This window comes from Schistocerca americana, chromosome 7 (assembly GCF_021461395.2).
Source record: "Schistocerca americana isolate TAMUIC-IGC-003095 chromosome 7, iqSchAmer2.1, whole genome shotgun sequence".
In the NCBI taxonomy this organism is placed as follows: Eukaryota; Metazoa; Arthropoda; class Insecta; order Orthoptera; family Acrididae; genus Schistocerca; species Schistocerca americana.
Window position 1 is genome coordinate 498,623,101 of NC_060125.1, and position 24,003 is coordinate 498,647,103.

Genomic DNA, 24,003 nt, shown 5'->3' on the forward strand with positions numbered 1-24,003 from the left:
CATGTTACTGCCACCACTGATGAACTAGATGCAAGACTCAAGCTCCGGAAACTTCCTGTGAGCTAAATGCAGCACAGCCTGGAGTCAGTTGTGTTTGAGTGCAAGTTCAACAATTTCAGACGATTTGGGAGCCTTCCTTCCAGGCTGGAAGGAAATGGCCTTAATACACTCCTGGAAATTGAAATAAGAACACCGTGAATTCATTGTCCCAGGAAGGGGAAACTTTATTGACACATTCCTGGGGTCAGATACATCACATGATCACACTGACAGAACCACAGGCACATAGACACAGGCAACAGAGCATGCACAATGTCGGCACTAGTACAGTGTATATCCACCTTTCGCAGCAATGCAGGCTGCTATTCTCCCATGGAGACGATCGTAGAGATGCTGAATGTAGTCCTGTGGAACGGCTTGCCATGCCATTTCCACCTGGCGCCTCAGTTGGACCAGCGTTCGTGCTGGACGTGCAGACCGCGTGAGACGACGCTTCATCCAGTCCCAAACATGCTCAATGGGGGACAGATCCGGAGATCTTGCTGGCCAGGGTAGTTGACTTACACCTTCTAGAGCACGTTGGGTGGCACGGGATACATGCGGACGTGCATTGTCCTGTTGGAACAGCAAGTTCCGTTGCCGGTCTAGGAAAGGTAGAACGATGGGTTCGATGACGGTTTGGATGTACCGTGCACTATTCAGTGTCCCCTCGACGATCACCAGTGGTGTACGGCCAGTGTAGGGGATCGCTCCCCACACCATGATGCCGGGTGTTGGCCCTGTGTGCCTCGGTCGTATGCAGTCCTGATTGTGGCGCTCACCTGCACGGCGCCAAACACGCATACGACCATCATTGGCACCAAGGCAGAAGCGACTCTCATCGCTGAAGACGACACGTCCCTCCATTCACGCCTGTCGCGACACCACTGGAGGCGGGCTGCACGATGTTGGGGCGTGAGCGGAAGACGGCCTAACGGTGTGCGGGACTGTAGCCCAGCTTCATGTAGACGGTTGCGAATGGTCCTCGCCGATACCCCAGGAGCAACAGTGTCCCTAATTTGCTGGGAAGTGGCGGTGCGGTCCCCTACGGCACTGCGTAGGATCCTACGGTCTTGGCGTGCATCCGTGCGTCGCTGCGGTCCGGTCCCAGGTCGACGGGCACGTGCACCTTCCGCCGACCACTGGCGACAACATCGATGTACTGTGGAGACCTCACGCCCCACGTGTTGAGCAATTCGGCGGTACGTCCACCCGGCCTCCCGCATGCCCACTATACGCCCTCGCTCAAAGTCCGTCAACTGCACATACGGTTCACGTCCACGCTGTCGCGGCATGCTACCAGTGTTAAAGACTGCGATGGAGCTCCGTATGCCACGGCAAACTGGCTGACACTGACGGCGGCGGTGCACAAATGCTGCGCAGCTAGCGCCATTCGACGGCCAACACCGCGGTTCCTGGTGTGTCCGCTGTGCCGTGCGTGTGATCATTGCTTGTACAGTGTCCGGAGCAAGTATGGTGGGTCTTTCTTCCATTTCCAGGAGTGTAGCAGAGCAAATTTACGTCTTCTTCCGTCATTGACAACTAATACATCCGTAAGTCGCAAGTCGTCCAACTACAAATTCAATTCTCTGAATCACATCAGCAAGAGCCCATACAGGTCTCCGTATTATCGGTTCGTCGTGAATGCCCTTTGGCCAATAAATCATTGGCAGACACACTTTAAAATATAAAATGGGAAATGTAGTGGTATCGTTGTCACGGACAGTCAGTAGAGTTATTAAACCCATTAATCAGAATAAATGTACGTAATTTCAGTCTACACGACCATGATCAATGTGCTCAAAATTTCGTATTTTATTGCGTATGCTAAATTACATACCACAAAACTCTGTGGTTAGAAGTACATGGGTTTGAACAAAAATATAGAGACACGAGGAGAAAGCCAAGGTTGAACAAAAAAACGCAGATGGTAGCGAAGCCTACAGATTGCGCTGTTGCATTCGAGCATGAACGGCACGACTGCGATGTCCTCAGTACATTGTGCCTTGTATAACTGCGAGAGCATATGTCAGAGCTAAGCGAATCCCAACGCCGGAAAATTCTGGCTGCTTTATGGTGGGTGTCTCCGTAATCAAAGGAGCCCCAGTGTTTAATGTTTCAAGAGGAACCGTATCGAAGACATACCGCATACGTGGAAGTGGAAAACATAATCCGCTAAGTCACAATGCTGGCGGAAGTGCGTGTTGAGTAGTTGTGACGGTAGGTCACTGAATAGCATTGTGAAGAAAAATGAGAGGATGTCAGCTGCAAAAGTCATTGCAGAACTGAATGATGCACTCGTGAATTGTCGCCACCGAAACAATGCAAAATCAGTAAGCAGAAATTTCAGACCGAGCCAGAATTTCGAAACCATTCATCATTGACGCAAATGTCCGTGACAGGGAAATATGACACCGAAGCCTAAAAACCTGGACTACGGGGCAACTGAAAGAAGCCATTTGGTCGGATGAGTCTTGTTTCACACTGTTTCTATCTTTTGGCCGTCTTTACGTCCAAAGACTTAAACATGGTGGCTTTGCAGTGATGGTTTGGCACTGGATAATTTGGCACTCGATGGGCTACATGGATATTCTGTAAGACTGCATTGTTGCCAAGGATTATATGGCCATTTTGGCTGAACAGATACAACCCATGGTACAGTGTTTGTTCCCAAATGGTGATGTTAAGACAACTACGCCCCTGCGGACACAACTCTCACCGCCCAGGACTGGTTTATTGAGAATCTCCACCAGCCCACCAAAGTCACAAGATCTCAGTTTTGTTTAGCCATTGTGGTTTACTTTGCGGAGAACGGTGCGTGATTTCTGGTCACCTCCATCACAGCTATCTGAACTTGCAACAGTTTTGCAGGAAGAAAGGCGTAAGATTCCCTTGTCAACCGTACATGTCATGTATTCAACCATTGCGAGGCTACTGAAAGCTGTTTTGTATGCCAATGAGCTGGCCGATGTGAACTAACGGTTCTAGGTGCTTCAGTCCGGAACCATGCGGCTGATATGGTCGCAGGTTCGAATCCTGCCTCGGGCATGGATGTGTGTGATGTCCTTAGGTTAGTTAGGTTTAAGCAGTTCTAAGTCTAGGGGACTGATGACCTCAGATTTTCTGCCCCATAGTGCTTAGAGCCATTTGAACCATTTGAATGCTATTGGGGTTTCCTACACCGTATTAGGCGTGATGATGTGTTATGTTTTTGGCATTTCCATATTTTTGTCCAATCTCTGTAGCACACACGTCTCAGGTAGCATCAAGGGACCCGCAGACCTTAATTCCAATTCCACATATGGACCACAGGTCATTTAGTGTCATACATGTTATAACTTGAACAGGCTAGTAATATCTGCTCTGATCCGTCTTCCCCCAGAGAGGTCAGTTCGTTCACCGTCGAAATTCGAAGCGGCTGCCTACGAGGTATCGCGAGTTAATATTAACAAGCATGAAGACATCCATAAGCTTCGATGTTTAACGATGCTTCCCCGACAACATGATCACAGCAGCAATTCATGCCACATTCTGTTATAGGCTGTGCCTCACAGTTAGAGCACAGTTCGCCCACCAATATGAAATCCACGTTCCTCTGTTCCTACGCGACTACGTTACACAGACTATATAATCACAGTACCTGTCAGTCAATCAGACATATCGTTTGCACAGAATAAATTTGCAAACACTGAATGCTTCATCACTGTCGGAAATTACAGAAATAATCAATTAATAATGGCTATTTAAATATGATAGCCTGTGCTGCCCTCATATAATGTGGAACTGCAGTTCTCTCTCTCTCTCTCTCTCTCTCTCTCTCTCTCTCTCTCTCCCTCTCTCTCTCTCTCCCCCTTTAGTGTTCAACCTTGAGTTTGGTTTCATCATTTCCGAGTGTGTACTCCATTCCACATCACTTATAATCTGATACATGTATGAGATCCTTGTGTCTCCGGCGATTCTTTCCCTCAATATCACGTCCTGTTGCAATTTTAATAATGTTACTGTGTCTCAAAATGTCCTACGAGTTTACCTCTTCTTATCGGGATGTGTCTCCACAGAGGTTTGGTTTTATGTACTCCACTTAGCACCTCTTTATTGGTAATTCTGTCTTTCTGACGTTCGTCATCCTTCAGTAGCACTAAATCTCCAGGGCTTCTAGTCGTCTTCTGTCGTGTTTTCCTATTCTACAAGGGCCATACCCGCATATGGCTACACTCCAACAATTGATTCCTGACCCCAGGCATGTTCTTTCTGGTGAACAAGTTCTTCCACAAATTAAATGAATACCATCCCACTGTATTCTGTTTAGAATTTCTTTTTGGCGACTAGCATCACTTGTGATCCTGCTTCCCAAATAGATAAAAAACCTGTATCATTTCTGGCTCCTCTCTTCCAGTTCTTAAACGTTCATATCCTTCTTCAGCACTTTATACAATTACCTTAGTCTTTACCTTGTTTATACACATTCCGCACTGACTGCAGAAAATTCTTTCCATGGAGCTCAGGACCTTCCCTAGAAATTGTTTTTGCCTCCGTGATCATAGCAAATCATCAGCGTAACATAACATCTCTGTCTTCTGACCATTAATTTTGATTCCCACCACAGTAGTGCAACGTGCCCTTAGAAAAATTATGCATGACTGTGCTTAAACTGACACAAAATATTTTTAGCGCAACGCAATCTGACTTTCAAAAATCCCTACAAAAGAATGGCCCTGACTGACATTAACCTATACGTTTCACAAATCACTTACCTCACAAAAATCTTCGTTACTCGAACTACTGCAATACAGCGAGCGCCACTACTGCCAGCTAAATAAATGATTCAAACTACTGAAGGCACTAACTACTGATAGGCACAGTTAGCAAAAGAAAGATTTTGATATAGAACGAACAATGTATTTACCTCAATATTGTTCAAAAGTCATATTATATATATATATCAGTTCATGACATCGATTCTTACAAATGTAATGTTTCTGATGGACACACGTCCAGATCATCCGCTCTCAAAAATCCGCCATCTCACTTCCCCACATCCACCACTGCTGGCGGCTCACCTCCAACTGCGCAACGCTACGCGCTGTTAACATCCAGCTGCCCAACACTACAATGGCAGACAACAATGCAAACTAGCCATAGACGGCACACAGCACAGCCAGTGATTTTCATACAGAGCGCTACGTGGCGTTACCAATAAGAAAACCTAAACAGCCTACTTACAGTAGTTTCACGATCTCGGTCTAAAGCTTTCTGGACGTAAGCACTTTGTATAAGAGCAACAAGAGCACATCCTAAACTCATGCCTTTTCTAATTTTTGCTTCTAGTTCCTAACGAAAGTTCCCCATCACAGTCACTTCGTTATCGTAGAAGCTATGTATCAATCACGTTTCTTTGTATTTTAGACCTTCTTTCTTCAGCACTCTGAACATCTCTCGCCAGGTAAAATTATTTAATGCCTTTTACAGGTAAACACAGGTAGTATAAGTCGGTTTATTTTTCTGCTTTGCTTTTCGGAAAGAAGGCGCAGTGCCTGAATCGCTTCTCTTGCAAGTATCTTTATGAGAATTTTTGACGCGTGCGATATTAGGCTTAAGGTCGGTACTGCTAAGGTTTTGTAGCTCCTGTCTTCTTCGTTATAGGAATCACGATGTATTTCTGAATTCCATTTATACACTGAACAGCCAAAGAAACTGGTACACCTTCCAAATATCGTGTAGGTCCCCCGCGTACACGCAGATGCGACGAAACACGACGTGGCATGGACTCAACTAACGTCTGAAGTAGTGCTAGAGGGAATTGACACCCTGAATCCTGCAGGGCTCACCATAAATCCGTAAGAGTACGAGGGGATGGAGATCTCTTCTGAACAACACATTGCAAGGCATCCCAGATATGCTCAATAATATTCATGCGTAGGAAGTCTGGTGGACAGCGGAACTGTTTAAACTCAGAAGGGTGTTACTGGAGCCACTCTGTAGCAATTCTGGACGTGTGGGGCGCCCTATTGTCTTGCTGTAAGTGTCCAAGTCCGTCGGAATGCACAATGGATGTGAATGGGTGCAAGTGATCAGATAGGATGCTTACGTATGAGTTACATTCAGAGCCGTATCTAGACGTATCAGGGGTCGCATATTACTCCAGCTGCCCAAGGCTCACACCATTACAGAGCCTCCACCAGCTTGAAAAGTCCTTTGCCGACATCAGGGTCCAAGGACTCATGAGGTTGCCTCCATACCCGTACACGTCTATCGGCTGGATACTATTTGAAACGAGACTCATACCACCAGGTAACATATTTTCGGACATTGAAAGGTGGCTTTCATTTGTGACGTTCATTTCGCAGATTATTCTGCATATTTGAAGTAAATAAACCCATATAATGGTTAATTAGTCTTATTAGGTGGATTAGAATGAGAGACACGTAATGATTAAACAAATGTCTGAAATAATATGGGCTTTGGTAATGATAATATTTAGTTGCATGCTGTAGGTGTAAGCAAAGTAAATTTGCCAGTGGAGGCGGGGAGGCGAAGGCCGGTGAGCGCCGGAAGAGCATTGTGCAGGGGCCGGGGGTCCCAGGGGATGCGGACACTGACCTGAAAGCATCAAAAGGAACGCCACCGAGTGCCAGGTGAGAGAGAGACGGGGAAATGTCGAGCAGACAGAGAGCGTCCAACGTACGCGCTGGCGCCGCCCGGTCGCGCGCTGTTTTAGCGGCAAATGGGCTGAGCTCTGATTGGGCAGTTCATAAGAAAGTGCGAGAAACGCTGAGGGTCAACGCCTGCTGTTTGAACAGAGAAAATTTTGGATAGGTGGAGAAATTGTATCACTCCGCGAGGGAGATGTGGGAGGCCTTTGCAGCGTCGGGATTGGCTGGTTAGAGTATGACAGCAAGATTGTCGCAAGAGCATCGTGCAGAGCGAGGCAGGGAGAGAGCGTCTTGTGCCGTGAAAGCGGACAGCCGCAAAGTTCGGTAGCTCTGAGATAGGGACTTAGATTCTGAATACTACGCTGTGTATGATCTAGAGTCTGCAGCTACAGTAGGACATCAGCGTCCACGATAGGCATTGCATTGACTACTAGTATAATTGCAGTTGATTCCGCCTTATAGGCTGGCAGTCACCATTGAACGTAGTCAACCAGTGCACAGAGCTATCATACTGGTATTGTACGTTAGTACAAGACACACTGGGCTGCACCTTAAAGGTTGTTGAGCCAGTCTTGAAAGCGTTGTATACCATTTAGAGGAAATATAGGGCTTGTGGTATTAGCAGTTTCTGAGTAGTTTATTCTGCTCAAGGTATTTGAGAGACTTATCTTAATTCAGCGACTTCACAGCTGCAGTCGTCGCCCCAGTAGTATCGACGGAGCCAGCACGCTGGGAGACGGTATTGTAAAACTTGCAGCAGCGGCAGTCAAGTTCAAAAATAGTTGTAGGATCGTGTTCTTGCCATCCACTGAGCATCTGTGCAGTTTTGCTTACGATTCGTTATTGGTTATTTGTCTTTTTGCATGTTGTTTGGTTTGTTTCTTGGTGGTGGTGTCCAAAGTACGTATTATTTCAGATACAAAAGAGATTATAGGAACGCAGTCAGGTCGCATTTACCATTTGCTTATCCAAGAGCATAATTAAATATAACTTCGCATCAACTTAACATTAAGAGCTGAGAGCCACTCTTACCAGTGTAGTATATCTAAGAACAGTGTACAATTTGTTTAATTTGTTTTTGTTGTGTTTTTGACAAGACAGCCTAGACACAATGAGAGGAAGCCGAAAGGCACGCGCTAAGCTAAAGCAGGATGGCGTGAGGTCTGAAACAGGATACGTAATGAATGTTATAAAGAAAAGTACGTAGCTTCTGGAATACTTAACTTAAATCCATCCTTTTGGTACATCTGGAGATTGTGGCGATACAAGTGAGACTCTTTAGATACATGCAATGTTACTAATGGCGCCTTGCTAGGTCGTAGCCATTGACTTAGCTGAAGGCTATTCTAACTATCTGCTCTGCAAATGAGTGGGGCTTCGTCAGTGTGCATCGGTAGCTACGTCGTCCGTACAACTGGGGCGAGTGCTAGTCCGTATCTCGAGACCTGCTTTGTGGTGGCGCTCGGTCTGCGGTCACACAGTGGCGACACGCGGGTCTGACATGTACTAATGGACCGCGGCCAATTTAAAACTACCACCTAGCAAGTGTGGTGTCTGGCGGTGACACCACATTCCTCCCCCGCAAATCGGCGAACGGTCGTGTTATAAGGCTTCCGCCCGCCATGGGGAGGACCCCGTGTTGACGTATGCGATGAGGTGGGGAGCCTAACAACAGGCGAGGTTGTGCCACCCGCACCCGGCCATTCGGTCCGAGGGGAGCTAGGAAACGCCTGAAAACCTAGTCCAGGGTGCACGTCAACATGCGGTGTATGCGCCCGTAAAGAGACAGGAGGGGCCGAAGGGTCGACCTCCATTGCGTCAGGGCACCCGACGGGCGATGACGACGTCTGGTCCGGAGCGGGCAAGAGTTCCATGGCGGAGAACAGCCGGTCACGGGAAGCAATCGGCGGCGCTTGACCCTGGGAGTCGCTTGGCGGTTGCAGCGAAGCGTCCACTGCGGGCGGCGCCGGCGGGAGAACAAGCGGCGGCGGCGGCGGAGGCGGCGGCGGCGCGTCGCCATGGGGTAAAATGGAATGCAGCGTCGGTAACACCTGGGGATGAGGCGAGCCAGTAGATGGGTCCCCAGGGCGCTGACCGGACGGCACCGTCGCTGAAAGCAGACGGGGAGCGGCAGAACCCGTGCGACGACAGAGGCGCAGCTGATTGAGATGCCGACGCACCTCACCAGAGGCCCTCAAAACCAAATACATCGCGCGGCCGAGGCAGCGAAGAATGCGCTCTGCGAGCCAACGCCGTGAACCTCGATAGTTGCGATAGAATACAACGTCGTCTGGAGCAAAAGCAGAAGTCTGCCGCTGCACAGGAACCTGATGCGGCGGGTGCAGCAAAGACATCAAGGTTCGATGAGGACGACCGTGGAGCAACTCAGCCAGCGAGCGACCATCTCGGGGCTGAGAGCGATACGATGATAAAAAGAGCAACAACGCGTCCTCCCGAGAATGCGACTCTTTCAACTTCAACATCTGTGACTTGAAAGTTGAAACACGTATGTAACGTAGCAGCGATGGCGAGGCATTGCAGCGTCTCTGACCAGAGAGTCTGCGCTTGACCGCGCGAGTGTTGCGAGCTGTGCGCGAGTTGCAGTAGTTGAGTACTCTGTTAGTAGTCGTCGCGAGTCTGTAGCTCTGTTCAGTTGCGTCAAGCAGTACGCTAGTAGTCGTCATGCAGAGCGGTCGGTCAGTAGTAGCAGCCCAGTGCGGTTGTGTGATGTAGTCTGTCGGCAACACTGGTCAAGATGCTGAATGAGGTATACTGTTACTTAAGATAATCATCGGATAATGTAAAGTTTATTTATTGTAATTAATTTTCAACAAGTGCCCCCAATAATAATTTTGATTTCAAAAGCAATTTTACATAAAAATTTTATTTAATTGAAGTAACTATTTCGTTCCACTTCCCTTAAAGAAAAGTTTCAGTTTTCAGTTAAATAATAAAAAAAAGGGAATATTATTATTTGCAATGCAGTTCCTCCAAGCCGTGCGCAAGAATAAGAGCAGAAATTTGACTAGCAGTTACAATGAGGTAAGACTTTAATTCTGATTTTTGCACAGGGCCAAAGACCGATATTTCGGTTTAATTGAATTAACATTATCGGTGAGATTATGTTGTCACTGAATTGACTTTAATTTTTTTTGTGAAGAGCTTACACCAGAGTCAGTTTGCGAATTTCACATTTTTGTTGCCTTTGTTAGTATATTTCATTGCAGGGAGGTTATGCTTCTTGGCTCCATTTCTATTAAATACTGTCTTTAAAATTTCAGTGGAGAGGTTACGCTTAGCGCAATGTCCATTAGCATTCATAATTAAATATTGTCCTTTTATTAAATTTCATTGTGGGGAGGTTACACTTGGCGACACCCAGTCCAGGATCGTATTTCGTTGAGAGTCTTTTGAACAACAGTCAGATATCTGCTCTTATTTGCTTAGATATAATTAGGATTTGGCGCTACGCTTTTACTAATCTTGTGACTTTCCTTCTACAGGTCAACGGCAATTCGTTGCTCTGTTGTATTTGTGTGTTGTTTTTGCATTGTGCTTATTTCTTTTGTGAATAATTGTGACTTTTGCAAAAATGCCGCGAAAGACTGTGAATAGTGTATCGCGAGGTATTACGAACGAAATTACCGACTTAAACAACGTGACCGGTAGTAATTGTGACAATCCTGCGTTCACTAATAATCAGTGCATTCCAACCACTAATGATGACTTTTGTCTTAATAACGAACAAACGAACTCGGTCATGTCCTCTGTTGATTTGACGACAATTAATGACGCAGAACGCTCTATTGTAATGAGCGCTGCCGAGCTTAACACACCCGATTTGGAAAATTCAAGTAACGTACAGACAAATTTGTCTAATGAAAATGAACAGGATGCACAAAGTAGGACGGATTTATTTAATTCCGAAATAGTGTCTGACAGTGTACATCCGACTGATAAACGTTTTTGTAAATTACAGAATGACCAAATGGTCACGCAAAACGCGACACTTGCAAATACACCGTCAAACGGTACAGAGAATGGAGTAGATAATGTTACATTGGGTCAAATTATGGCGATATTGATACAAAATAGCGAAGATAACAAACAATTTAAAGAGAATTTCAAACAACAGAACGAAAAACAAGACAAACTTAGTGAACAGGTCAAACAAGATAATGAAAAACTCAAACAATACTTAAATGAAAAATTAGACGACAATTCCAGACAGCTTAGTGAACAAATTAGAGCCGTTGCCGCGCAGTGCCATGACACTAAGGAACAGTTGCGCGTGGAAATTGAAGCTTGTTCACAAAAAAATAGCGAAGAAATTAAGTATGTTGCGCAAGAATTAAGAGAAATGCAAACAGCCGCAACAGAAACACTTAGAGTGGAAATTAGTACAGTCGCTAAACAATGCTCTGAAAAGGCTACACAATTACGGGACGAGTTTAAAGCAATGACAGCAGAACTTTCGCGCACAATGGATGAAAAGATCGACGCGAAATTCGACCAACAGAACACTCAGATTGACGAACGCTTTAATCTTCACATACAAAACAGTGATACGCGTTTCCGCAAATTTATTCAGGATCAAAACAAAGTGAAACGACAAGTAATGGAAACAATCACAGCACAGAGACAGGAAGACAAACGTAAAATGTTTGCAAAGGCAAAAACGTACGTAGACAATAATATTACTACAGTGTCCGACAAAATTAACACCATCGAACAGTTGAACGCGGAATTACGTCATGAAATTTCTGATCTTAAATCAAAAACAGATACACACACAGTAAATATTCAAACAGTGACAGACAGATTCGAACAATTAGAACTAGCACATGATTCAGATGTCATCAAAGCTGATGTTAAAAAACTGGGCGAAACTACGCGTAAGTTGCAAAAACAGATTAATGCGTCCGATTCTAAAACCGATGATCAGGTTAAAATACTGACTGAAAAATGTGATGAATTGGCCAGTCGTATTGATGTTATCGAAAATACTAATGACAATAAATCAGACGATACTGCACCGGTTTCATTTATCCAAACACCTGAATTTCAAAATTTACAGCAGACAATTAATGAGATCGATTCATGTAACAACACGTTACGTAGGAAGTTATCAAATTTACAACAAGAAGTAACAGAGATGAAAAACATTCCAGTTAATAACATGCCACAACAGACGCCACTTTATGAACATGTGCCAGACTCACGCAGCGCGTATAATTTGGGTAATCTACAGGGAGTACGGGACTTAGATTCCGATCAACCACAGTTCAATAGATTCTCTTACGATCCTGAACCTGTTCCATCACACAGAGATGATAATTTCGACTACAAACATTTTCTGTCAGTGAGAAAGTTTAAGGTTTTCAAAAACGATAGAACGCAGATTCACCCACTGGATTGGATTCAACAATTTAGCTTTGCTCTTCCACCGACTTGGCCTGTAACACATAAACTTGAATTTATTTGCAGTTTTTTGGAAGGCGAACCGGCAACTCGTATGAGACCGATCGCGAGGCAATGCTATTCAGTAGAAGAGTTTCAGAATGCTTTTCTGTCAGCGTACTGGTCGAAGACGACACAGCGCGGAATTAAAGATCAGTTAATTAGTTTGCCGAATTACGAGAACTCAAATTTTCCCAGTGTGACGCAATTTTTTGAGCATATGGTGCAACAAAACCAGTACCTAAGTGAGCCGTACAGTGAATCCGCACTTATACAATTATGCATTTCCAAATTACCACGGTCATAACGAGTGTCACTTCTAACAGGTCAGCAAAAGGAAAACATTTCAGCATTCAGAGATCTTTTACAGCTCTTGGAAGTACAACAATCTGATTATTCTTTTGTAAACAAAAATTTTTCTTATAATAACCAAGTTCAACAAAAGTACAGCAATTATGATCAGACACGTAATTTCAATAGGAAAGATAACAGACGCTTTAGGAACGACAACTACCAAAACTCTAATAACAGCCAAAATTCTAATTATCAAAATCAGCCGGTTAGCATACCTAACCAACAATGGAATACACAAGGTCAACCAGGCTTTAATGTTCCGCCGCGTGCACGTATAGTCCCTGATGCAAGAAATAGTAACGTACGGCAGCAAGGAAACAACTACGTACAAAGAAGGCAGTATTTCAATTCCTATCGTAATGCACCGTATAGGAATGACTATTATGACAGACGTAAAAATGATGAGCACGATTTTCATCGTACATATAATAACAGTCGGTCTCACCAACAGCAAAATTTTACGCAAGAACCTATTCTCATGAATGAACCGGACAGTAGGTATCATCCAGAGCGTAACACGTCTGGAAGAAGTAATAGGACAGTTCAAATAGTCGAAATGCCACAAAATCCTCCTAATAATAATAACACGTCAGATAGAATCTGACTAGATACTGTACAGATCGCATCTTCCAATAATACAAGCACTACTTCAGACACGCAAAATGTTGTTCACGAAAATGTAATTACTTTTGACGACATACGAGACACTCTTTTACACGAAAGACCAGTTGTTCAGAAAACTATTTCACATCCTGTTATCGAAATCAAAATTGGTTCATCGAAATTTCCAGCAGTAATCGATTCCGGATCACCTATATCAGTAATAAATGAGGAGACTTTTAATGAGTGCAACAAGGAGAATACCTATCCGACATTACCTTTAGGCAAAACAAAAGTAAAAGGAGCAGTATCTAGTAAAGGAGTAGACGTTAAATTACAGACGCATTTATCATTTTGTATTGGAGGTCATATTTTCCACTGTAATTTTTGGATTGTTCCTTTATTGACAACAGACGTAATTTTAGGTACTAATTTTCTCGTACAACACGACGCAGTTATTGATTTTCAAAATTCTTATTTAATGTTAAAGGATGAAAATGTACAATTGGCTTTAGAATTTCAGCACTCTTTATCTGCGGAAGAACAAACAATTAACCGCACAGATGTCATTTCCGCAACACGTAACATAGACCGTAATCCCACATTGTTCACTGATACGTACGTACACAACTATAATACTCCAGACGAAGTTGACTACGACGTAATGCAAATGATCTCCGATAAAGTTAAACAAAGCAGTGCAACTACAGACGACGAACGAGCGCAATTACACAAAATTCTTTTACAGCAAGCTCCAGTTTTCGACAACATTCCTGGTACTATGTCCGGATTTATGTATGAATTTCAAGTCAAGCAGCACGATACATTTAAAGCTAAGCATTATCCTATTCCGTATATTCATAGAGACCAAGTTAAAAAAAGAATTGCAGGATATGCTCGACCAAGGAATTATAGAACCAGCAGTTAGTCCGTACATAAACCCACTACATATTGTTAAGAAAAAAGATGGCTCACTTCGCCTCGTACTTGATTCACGTCACATTAATGACATTATTATTAATGAAACAGACCGACCACAGACATTAGAGGAACTTTTACAGAAATTTCACGGCACTGCTATTTATTCCACATTAGATTTGAAATCGGGATTTTGGCAAATTCAACTTCATCCGAATTGTAGAAAATATACAGCTTTTCTCTGTTTTGGCGACTGTTATCAATTTTGCAAATTACCATTCGGCTTAACTATTTCTTCTGCAGCTTTTATTCGCGGTTTGAACACAATACTTCCGACAGAACTTAAAGACAGAATCACGACGTATGTAGACGACATTCTTATCGCAGAAGCTAACTGGTCTGAACACAATCTGATTCTTGAACAACTGTTACAAACTTTTTATGCACAAGGACTTACAGTTAATCTTAGTAAATCGCACTTTGGCAAAACTTCTATAAAATTTCTTGGACACGTAATTTCAGCAGAAGGCATTGCACCTGATCCAGAGAAACTTCAAGCTCTACGTGACATTACTGTTCCTACGACAAAGAAGCAATTACGCAGTTTTTTGGGCTTAATTAACTTTTTTCGTAAATTTATTCATCACTCTGCTTTAGACACGCCTAGACTATGCCAATTAACAGGTAAAAACAGTATTTGGTCTTGGGATAAGCAAGCACACTCTGAATTCATGAACCTGAAACATGCTCTGTTGAATGCACCACTTTTATCGCACCACGATCTTACCAGAAATTTTTCCATTGCCACTGACAGTTCCAACACCCCTTTAGGCGTACATATTTTCCAGGAAATTGAAGAAGATGGTTCAATAGTAATTAAAAACATCGCATTTGCAAGTCGCATTCTGTCACCTGCTGAACGAAATTATTCTGTTACAGAACTTGAAACATTATGTGTTGTATGGGCTTTTACGAGATTTCGGCACTTTCTTTATGGCAGACATACTACCGTTTACACAGACCATAGAGCTATACAATTTTTGCTTTCGGCTAAATTTACTCACGACAGGTTAAGTAGATGGAAACTATATTTACAAGAATTTAATTTTACAATAGTTCACATTCCCGGCACACAAAATGTTATAGCAGACGCACTATCGCGTTCTCTCGGCAACAATCAGCAAGACGTAGCAACCAACTTCTGCAAAACAAATTTCAGTGTCATGTACATTCAGCAAGTTGCATTTGAAAACTTTATTTCATCGTCATTACAGGACATAGCAAAGGAGCAAAATAAAGACAATGTGTGGAAAGAAATTAAACACCTTTGGCAAGATAGGAAAAATGTTACGATTAGAAACCATTACACTGTACGCAATGACATTCTGTTTCGCCGCTCTCATCCTGACAGCAACAATTGGTTATTATGCATTCCTGACGAACTGGTTAACAAATTAATTTGGTACACTCATTTAAGTTACGCACATTACGGAGCACGAAAATGTTTTCTTATACTGAGACAGAACTGTTATTTTACTAACATGGAGAAACGTATACGACGAGTTTTAGCGTCTTGTAAAATTTGCCAGAAAGCTAAATCAGACACCACTTCACATATTCCTCCATTATATCCCATTATACCTGTTAAATTAAGACACATGGCCGCTGTAGACATTTTTGGTCCGATTCCCAGAACTAACAGAGGTTTTTGCTACATCTTTGTCGCTGTTGAGCTCACTTCAAAATTTGTTACTTTCACTCCGTTACGCAAAGCTACTGCTAAAACTGTTTCGAAAGCATTTGTAAAACATTTTCTATTTCATGTAGGGCATGTGATGAAAGTAATTTCTGATAATGGATCACAATTTCGATGTGACGTATGGACACGTATATTACGAGCTAGAAACATTTCTCCGATTTATATATCCAAGTACCATGCTTCTTCGAACCCCTGTGAACGGTTAATGAAAGAAATTGGTAAGCTGTGCCGAATATACTGCCACAAAAGACATATTGATTGGGATACACACATACTCTCATTCCAAGACGTAATTAATTCCATTCCAAATGAATCCACTGTGCTATCTCCGTCTGTTATACTGAAAAACGTTGAACCACCGAACAAAATTAAAGAATTAGTAAACTTCCCTAAATGTCGTCGACTAAGACACCACGAAATAATTGACATTGCGCTGAACAACATCAAACGTGCCGCAGAGCGCCGGAGAAGACAGCAAAAACAGGTTTGTAGACGCCGCGACTTTCACGTTGGACAGAAGATATTAGTACGTACACACTATTTATCCAGCAAGTTAAAAGGTAAGTGCAGTAAATTTGAACTTCTATACGCAGGTCCATATCGGATTCGCAGCATCCCTCACCCCAATGTTGTACACGTCGAAACTTTGAGAACCAGAAAATCGAAATGCAATCACCATATCTCAAACATTAAACCGTTTATTGAATGAAACCACTTTATGATTCAACACACTATGATGCTATTCACTAATGCAATTATTTCACCTGACTAATTACTGATGATTATCGTATTTTTTCTTGGCAAGTGCCCGGCAAGGTAAGGTTAGCAGGTCGCTTTTCTTGTCGTTACACATCAGACCGTGCACATTTTCCACTTTTTTGTGTATGATTATACTCCAGTTTTATTTGTATGTATTGTGAAATAGTTAAGATATAACACACACCAGTTGACTTTGACATTTTTTGCTTTATGACATCTCAACATCGTGACTGTTTTACATTTTTTGCTGCTGCATTGTGATATTCTGTGTACATTTTTGCATCTGAACACTGTCAATGTCTTTGACATATTACGTTTTCTGTCATGTTATGCTGTAGGGTTAATTATGTCACCATCAACTAGTCATTATTTAGTGGGTATATGATTTAAATGCAAGACATTAATCTTTGTTCATCAATTTCAGAAAGAAATGATGTATGTAAGAAATAAATTCAACAGAAACGGGAATTTCACCTACGGAATAAACGAAAGGAGATGCAATAACTTTATGAGGAAGAGTAAATGGATCAGGATTAACAAGCATTAACAAGAATATACTATACTCATCGTAGAATAGCAGTCTTAACTAATTTTTTCTTTCAGAATACAAGGTGATTGATGCAGGCTGTCAGACAGAACTACACATCTTAGTTTTAGTGATGAAATATGCTAGAGATAAGGAATAGTTGTATAATGAGTAATGAAGTGATTTTTGCAGATGATAATGAATGCTGATGAATAATGATGAAGAATATGCTGTTATGAATAATGAAGTTTTTCTTTACAGGTGATGATAATAGTGAAGTTATGATGATATGGATAATGAAGTTTTCTTTACAGATGAGGATAATGTTGAAGTTATGTATTTATGCTATGTAGTTATTTAAGTATTTGTTGCAGTTTGTTTTGACAGCAGGTGTTACATTGCATAGTAGGATGACGGAAAGTTTTGGAAAGGACAGCTATGGAACACATTTTTATACACATTTCACTACCTGTTAATTCGAAGTTCACTACTTTTCAGCATAGTGTGCATTTCTTCTTTCAGGTCAATAATCCATTTTGTATTTTTTCCAGGAGAAGCTTTTCATGATACTTACTAAACCTGTTACTTATTATACCTGTTCTAGTACTTGCATTTTTATTTTTTACCCATTTGTGTTTATCATTTATAAATGTGATCACATATACTGCCTTGTTACATAACCTTGCTACAGCTGACTCATGACGAATGACGTTACCTATCCTCATTTGCAGCAATAGGTCAAAAGCAAATAGTGTTATGCCTCAGCAATTAATTATCGATCCCAACGCAATGTATTGTTAACAAAAAAAAAAAATGTATTACCAGTCCCACATAATGTCACTAGTTTATGATAATTCTGAATAATGCTGATCAGCTCTGAATAGTATGTCACTTGAGTAATGACCTCTTAATGAGACAAAAAGAATATATAAAAATAATGCTTTGTAACTGGGTAATAACTGCCACTGTTTATTGTAATGAGACTACTTATAATACGCATGATTATTAATGCTATGACTGTAATTAACTGATTTTTAATATTGACTTTGTAATGATCTGAATAATACTGAATGATGAACAATGTTTTATTCTATTCAATACTTGCTGGCCACTGAGTGCCAATAATTAATGTCACTCAATGAATTGTTATTAATTATGCCATTAATTAGCTCTTGTTTTCAATGTTCATACTTTGTAATTGGAAATGAATGTGACTGTTTAATAATGCTTTGCAATTAGAAGAAGGCTAATGATTCTTACTATATTAGAATGACAAATGATTAATTAACTGACGAATAATTAATTAACTATGCCATACTTTGTAACTGGAAAAGAATGCGATTGTTTCATAATGCTCTGTAATTACAAGGCTAATGAATCTTAATTACTGTTTAATAAGGCTTTGTAATTAGGAGAAGGCTAATAATTTTTACTATATTGGAATGACAAATAATTAATTAACGATGCCATACTTTGTAACTGGAAAGGAATGTGACTGTTTAATAATGCTTTGTAATTAGGAAAAGGCTAATGATTAATACTATTGGAATGACAAATGATTAATTAACCATGCTATACTTTGTAACTAGGAAAAGAAGGTTACTGATTCTATGTAAAACAATTAATGAACATTTTTCTGTAATACTACATACTTGGTACAGAAATGTTCAATAACTGGGCTATGAATGCCACAAACTACTAATGAAGACTGTAATTGTCAATATTATGTGACTTAATGTCCTTCACCTCATAAGCTAACTACCCTGAATTACTGCAATGTCCATTTGTCCTGTTTATCCTAGTGATCATGGAGCACTATCTTTGGTTTTGCACTAATTCTACGTTGGTGTGCCTTGTAAGAGCGTGGTGTTGACACGACATGCTGTCCACCACCGTGAGCGATGAAGACGTTATTATGGTCCCACTGTTTGGTGTACCTAATGTACAGCCAAAATGAAAACATGGAATATTACTACGAGAATTCAGTGTCTTGGCTACACTGATAAATTCTGATGGGAAAGGAACTTCAAGTTGTGTCACTTGGTGTTGTGCTTCTGTGGAAAGATATGGACTTTCAGAACAGCTGTGTGCAATCTAAAGTGCTACAACCATGATGCAATCCTTCCCTTTCCTATCCTAATTCTTGTCACATAATGAAAATCATTTTTTTGCTAACATCATTTATGTTCATGGGTTTTACATTTTTTAGATTTGCTGAACTCCAGTGCGAGTACACTTATGTCACTGGTCGACATGATGTTTTGCCATTATGTTTATTTATTGAGAAAATGCTAAAGACATTTTTTTTTTATTTGGTCTGAAGCACAGTATATGTACACTCTTGTCTTTTATATTGTATATACATTTTTTATTTTTTGATGATATGTTCTGAACTACAGTGCATGTGTACTTATGTTAGGCGTTAATATGTTTTCTACTGAACTTCAGTTCGTGTGCACTTTTTTTCAATATGATTTGTACTCATTTCTGTATGTTCAATACTTCAGTGCGTATGCAGTTATGTCATTTCTTACTCATTGTATGTCCTGAACTCCAGTGCATGTGCACTCATGTCACTTGTCATGATTTTTTTTGGCAGTCTGTTTATTTGTTCTGAAAATGCTAAAGAATTTTTTCAGTGCCTGTGCACTTTGTTATCTGTCAAATAATTTGTATATACATTTTTCTGATTTGCTACTATGTTTTGTACTTATATCTTGTCTTTGTCTGATATATTTTGTACTTAGTGCGTGTGCACAACATTTAATTCATGTACTACATCTAAATATTCTGTAAATTGTAGAAGTTTATTAATTAAAGAAAAATTTTGCCGCGCTTGGCAAGTCCAAATGACTCACCATCGCTGCCAAATTTTTGCCCCCCAGTGGAGGGTTATGAAACACGTATGTAACGTAGCAGCGATGGCGAGGCATTGCAGCGTCTCTGACCAGAGAGTCTGCGCTTGACCGCGCGAGTGTTGCGAGCTGTGCGCGAGTTGCAGTAGTTGAGTACTCTGTTAGTAGTCGTCGCGAGTCTGTAGCTCTGTTCAGTTGCGTCAAGCAGTACGCTAGTAGTCGTCATGCAGAGCGGTCGGTCAGTAGTAGCAGCCCAGTGCGGTTGTGTGATGTAGTCTGTCGGCAACACTGGTCAAGATGCTGAATGAGGTATACTGTTACTTAAGATAATCATCGGATAATGTAAAGTTTATTTATTGTAATTAATTTTCAACAAGTGCCCCCAATAATAATTTTGATTTCAAAAGCAATTTTACATAAAAATTTTATTTAATTGAAGTAACTATTTCGTTCCACTTCCCTTAAAGAAAAGTTTCAGTTTTCAGTTAAATAATAAAAAAAAGGGAATATTATTATTTGCAATGCAGTTCCTCCAAGCCGTGCGCAAGAATAAGAGCAGAAATTTGACTAGCAGTTACAATGAGGTAAGACTTTAATTCTGATTTTTGCACAGGGCCAAAGACCGATATTTCGGTTTAATTGAATTAACATTATCGGTGAGATTATGTTGTCACTGAATTGACTTTAATTTTTTTTGTGAAGAGCTTACACCAGAGTCAGATTGCGAATTTCACATTTTTGTTGCCTTTGTTAGTATATTTCATTGCAGGGAGGTTATGCTTCTTGGCTCCATTTCTATTAAATACTGTCTTTAAAATTTCAGTGGAGAGGTTACGCTTAGCGCAATGTCCATTAGCATTCATAATTAAATATTGTCCTTTTATTAAATTTCATTGTGGGGAGGTTACAAAGTCCGGACCAATCGTTCAGCGGCACCGTTTGACTGAGGCGAAAACGGCGCGGACGTCAGATGTTGAATACCATTGGCCTGGCAGAATGACTGAAATTCTGCGGACATGAATTGTGGGCCATTGTCGGAAACAATAGTCTGCGGAAGACCTTCAATGCAAAAGATAGCAGACAACGCTTGGAGGGTGGCAGTTGACGTCGTGGAAGACATCCGGACAACAAAAGGAAAATTACTGAAGGCATCTACCAGAACCAACCATCGAGCATTCCAGAATGGACCAGCAAAATCGATGTGCAAGCGTCGCCAAGGGGAAGTGGCTTTTGGCCATGCAAAGAATTTCCGCGGTGGTGCGGACTGTTGTTCGGCACACGCCATGCAAGAAGAACACATATTCGTAATCGCAGCATCGATTCCGAACCAAGTACAGTGCTGACGAGCAAGTTGTTTCGTTCGCACTGTACCCCAATGTCCTTGGTGAAGAAGCCGTAAAACAGAGGACTGTAACGAACGTGGGACCACGACTCTGGACTGATCATTATCAGAACGCAACAACAAAACACCACGTCGAACAAAAAGTCTCTCCTTGTGAGCAAGTAATCAGCGATCCGAGACTTTGACAAAGGCCATTGCGTAGCAACAAAACGCAAAACGGTAGCAAGGACAGGGTCAGCACTTGTGGCTGTAGCTACACGACGAAAATCAATCGGAAACGATTCGACCACGTCATCAGTTTTCGCATCAATGAACATGCAAGCAAGTTCGGAAGAATCGAATGCTTTATCCTCAGCAACAGGCAAACGGGACAACGCATTGGCGTTTCCGTGCTTAGCAGTGGACCGATACAAGATATCGTAGCGGTACTGCGAGAGGAAAAGAGACCAGCGAATGAATTTCTGCGCTGTACGCGGAGGTACAGGCTTGTTCGGATGAAAAAGCGACGTCAAAGGTTTGTGGTCCGTGATGATGGTAAAGTGACGACCATACAAGAAATCATGGAACTTAGTAACACCAAAGACGAGAGCCAAAGCTTCTTTCTCTATCTGTGAATAATTTCTTTGCGCAGGCAAGAGCAATTTGGACGCAAAGGTAATAGGGCGATCATGCGACCCATCTCTGTGCGCAAGCACAGCACCGATCCCGAAATCCGATGCATCTACCATCAACAAAAGGGGTTTCTGGGGATCGAATGGCGTAAGGCAAGTATTTGAAATCACCGCCGATTTCAACTGGCGAAAGGCGCGTGCGCATTTCGTCGTCCAGACCAACGGAACACCCTTACGGCGTAAGCTATGAAGCGGAGCTGAAATGGAAGAGGCACGCGGGATATACCTGTGGTAGTAATTAATTTTTCCCAGCACACTCTGTAGCTGCTTCAAATTCTGCGGCGAAGGCAATTCTTGTATGGCACGGAGGTGCTCTGGACTCGGATGTATGCCTTGGGCATTGATGACATGTCCCAGGTATGGTAAGTCACGAGCAAAAAACACACATTTGTCCTTCCGCAAGCGAAGACCATTTTGTCGCAACACTTGAAATGATGTTCGTAGGTGTGCTAAATGCTCATCTGCTGTCTTTCCGGAGATCACAATATCGTCCAGATAGTTCGCTGCAGTAGGGACCGACGCACAAACAGTTTGTAAATATTGCTGAAACAATGCAGGGGTGGATGCACACCCGAATGGCAGTCTTTTGAATCGGTACAAACCAAGATGCGTGTTAACCACCAAGACGCGCTGGGATTCGTCGTCCACCGGTATTTGCAAGTACGCATCTGCGAGGCCCAACTTCGAAAAGTATTTACCCGGGCACAGTTTATCAAAAAGATCGTCCGGGCGGGGTAATGGAAAAGTTGCAATCACTAGTTGTGGATTCACAGTGGCCTTGAAGTCCACACAAAGTCTCAATTTTCTGGAAGGTTTTGGCAAAATTACTAAGGGTGAGGCCCAGAGAGAAGCCTGCACACGTTCAATTACACCTTGTGATTCTAAATCGTGTAATGTTCTTGCGACCTCATCACGCAATGCGTGAGGAACATTGCGCGCTCTTAAAAATTTCGGTTGTGCGTCGACTTTCAGTTCCAAATGTGCTTCATAGTTCTGAGCGCAACCTAAGCCCGGTGCAAAAATGTCTGCAAATTCTTCACACAGACGAGAAACACTGTCTGAAGGCACAGTCTGATTCACTGATAGGACCTGATTGACTATAGACATGTTAAACAATTGAAATATATCTAAACCAAACAAGTTCACTGCAGAATAAGAACGAAGGATGTAAAAAGACACAAGTTTAGTTTGTCCCTTGTATGTTGCAAGAAGGCTGCACTGTCCTAACACAGGGATATGCTGTCCTGAATAACTAGTGAGCTGAACATTTGCGGCACGCAACGGAGGTTTGCCCAGTTGTTTGTACGTGTCGTGATTGATCAATGAAACTGCAGCTCCGGTATCGAGCTGGAATGGTATGACCTTGCCATTAAAGTCCAAATCTACAACGAGTTTACTGTCCTGCTGACGACAAGAGCGACTGTCTCGTGCAATTTGAACTGATACAGGTACAGCATCACTTGCTAATTGACGTGATTTCCGGCGACGTCGACGCTCACTTTGTGTGGGACGAACACAGTCACTGTTAGAGACAGTGGCACTGGACGAAGTGGAATTAACTACATGAATGTCGATGGGCGAAGGTTCACGAGCCTGAGTATTCCTGGTGCGATTCCGGCGCGAAGCAAAGGGCCTGGAATGGTTGTGATTGTCTGATCTGAGCTTTTTCTGGCAAACACTCTGAACATGTCCTTTCTTATTACAGAAAAAGCAAATAGCTTGGTGTGACGGGCAATTTTCACGTGAATGTCTAGTTGCACACCGCGGGCATGATTTCACTGCATTTGTATGCGTGCGCGGCACACGTGGAGAGCTAGGCGGCAGCTGCACAGACGTGCGCGAGGGCAGTTGACCGGTCCGTGCAGCGCGCCCGGCGGGGCGGTTAATGTGACACACGGCTGGCGAAGTTGCAAATGATTCCTGAGCAAAGTTAAGTGTGTCTTGTCTATCCAATATGTCGATCACTTGTTGAAGGGAGGGATTGACAAGTTTCAAAATCTGTTCCCATATGCGAACATCAGAAACGTTCTGTGCTATTGCATCACGTACCATAGTATCTGAATAAGG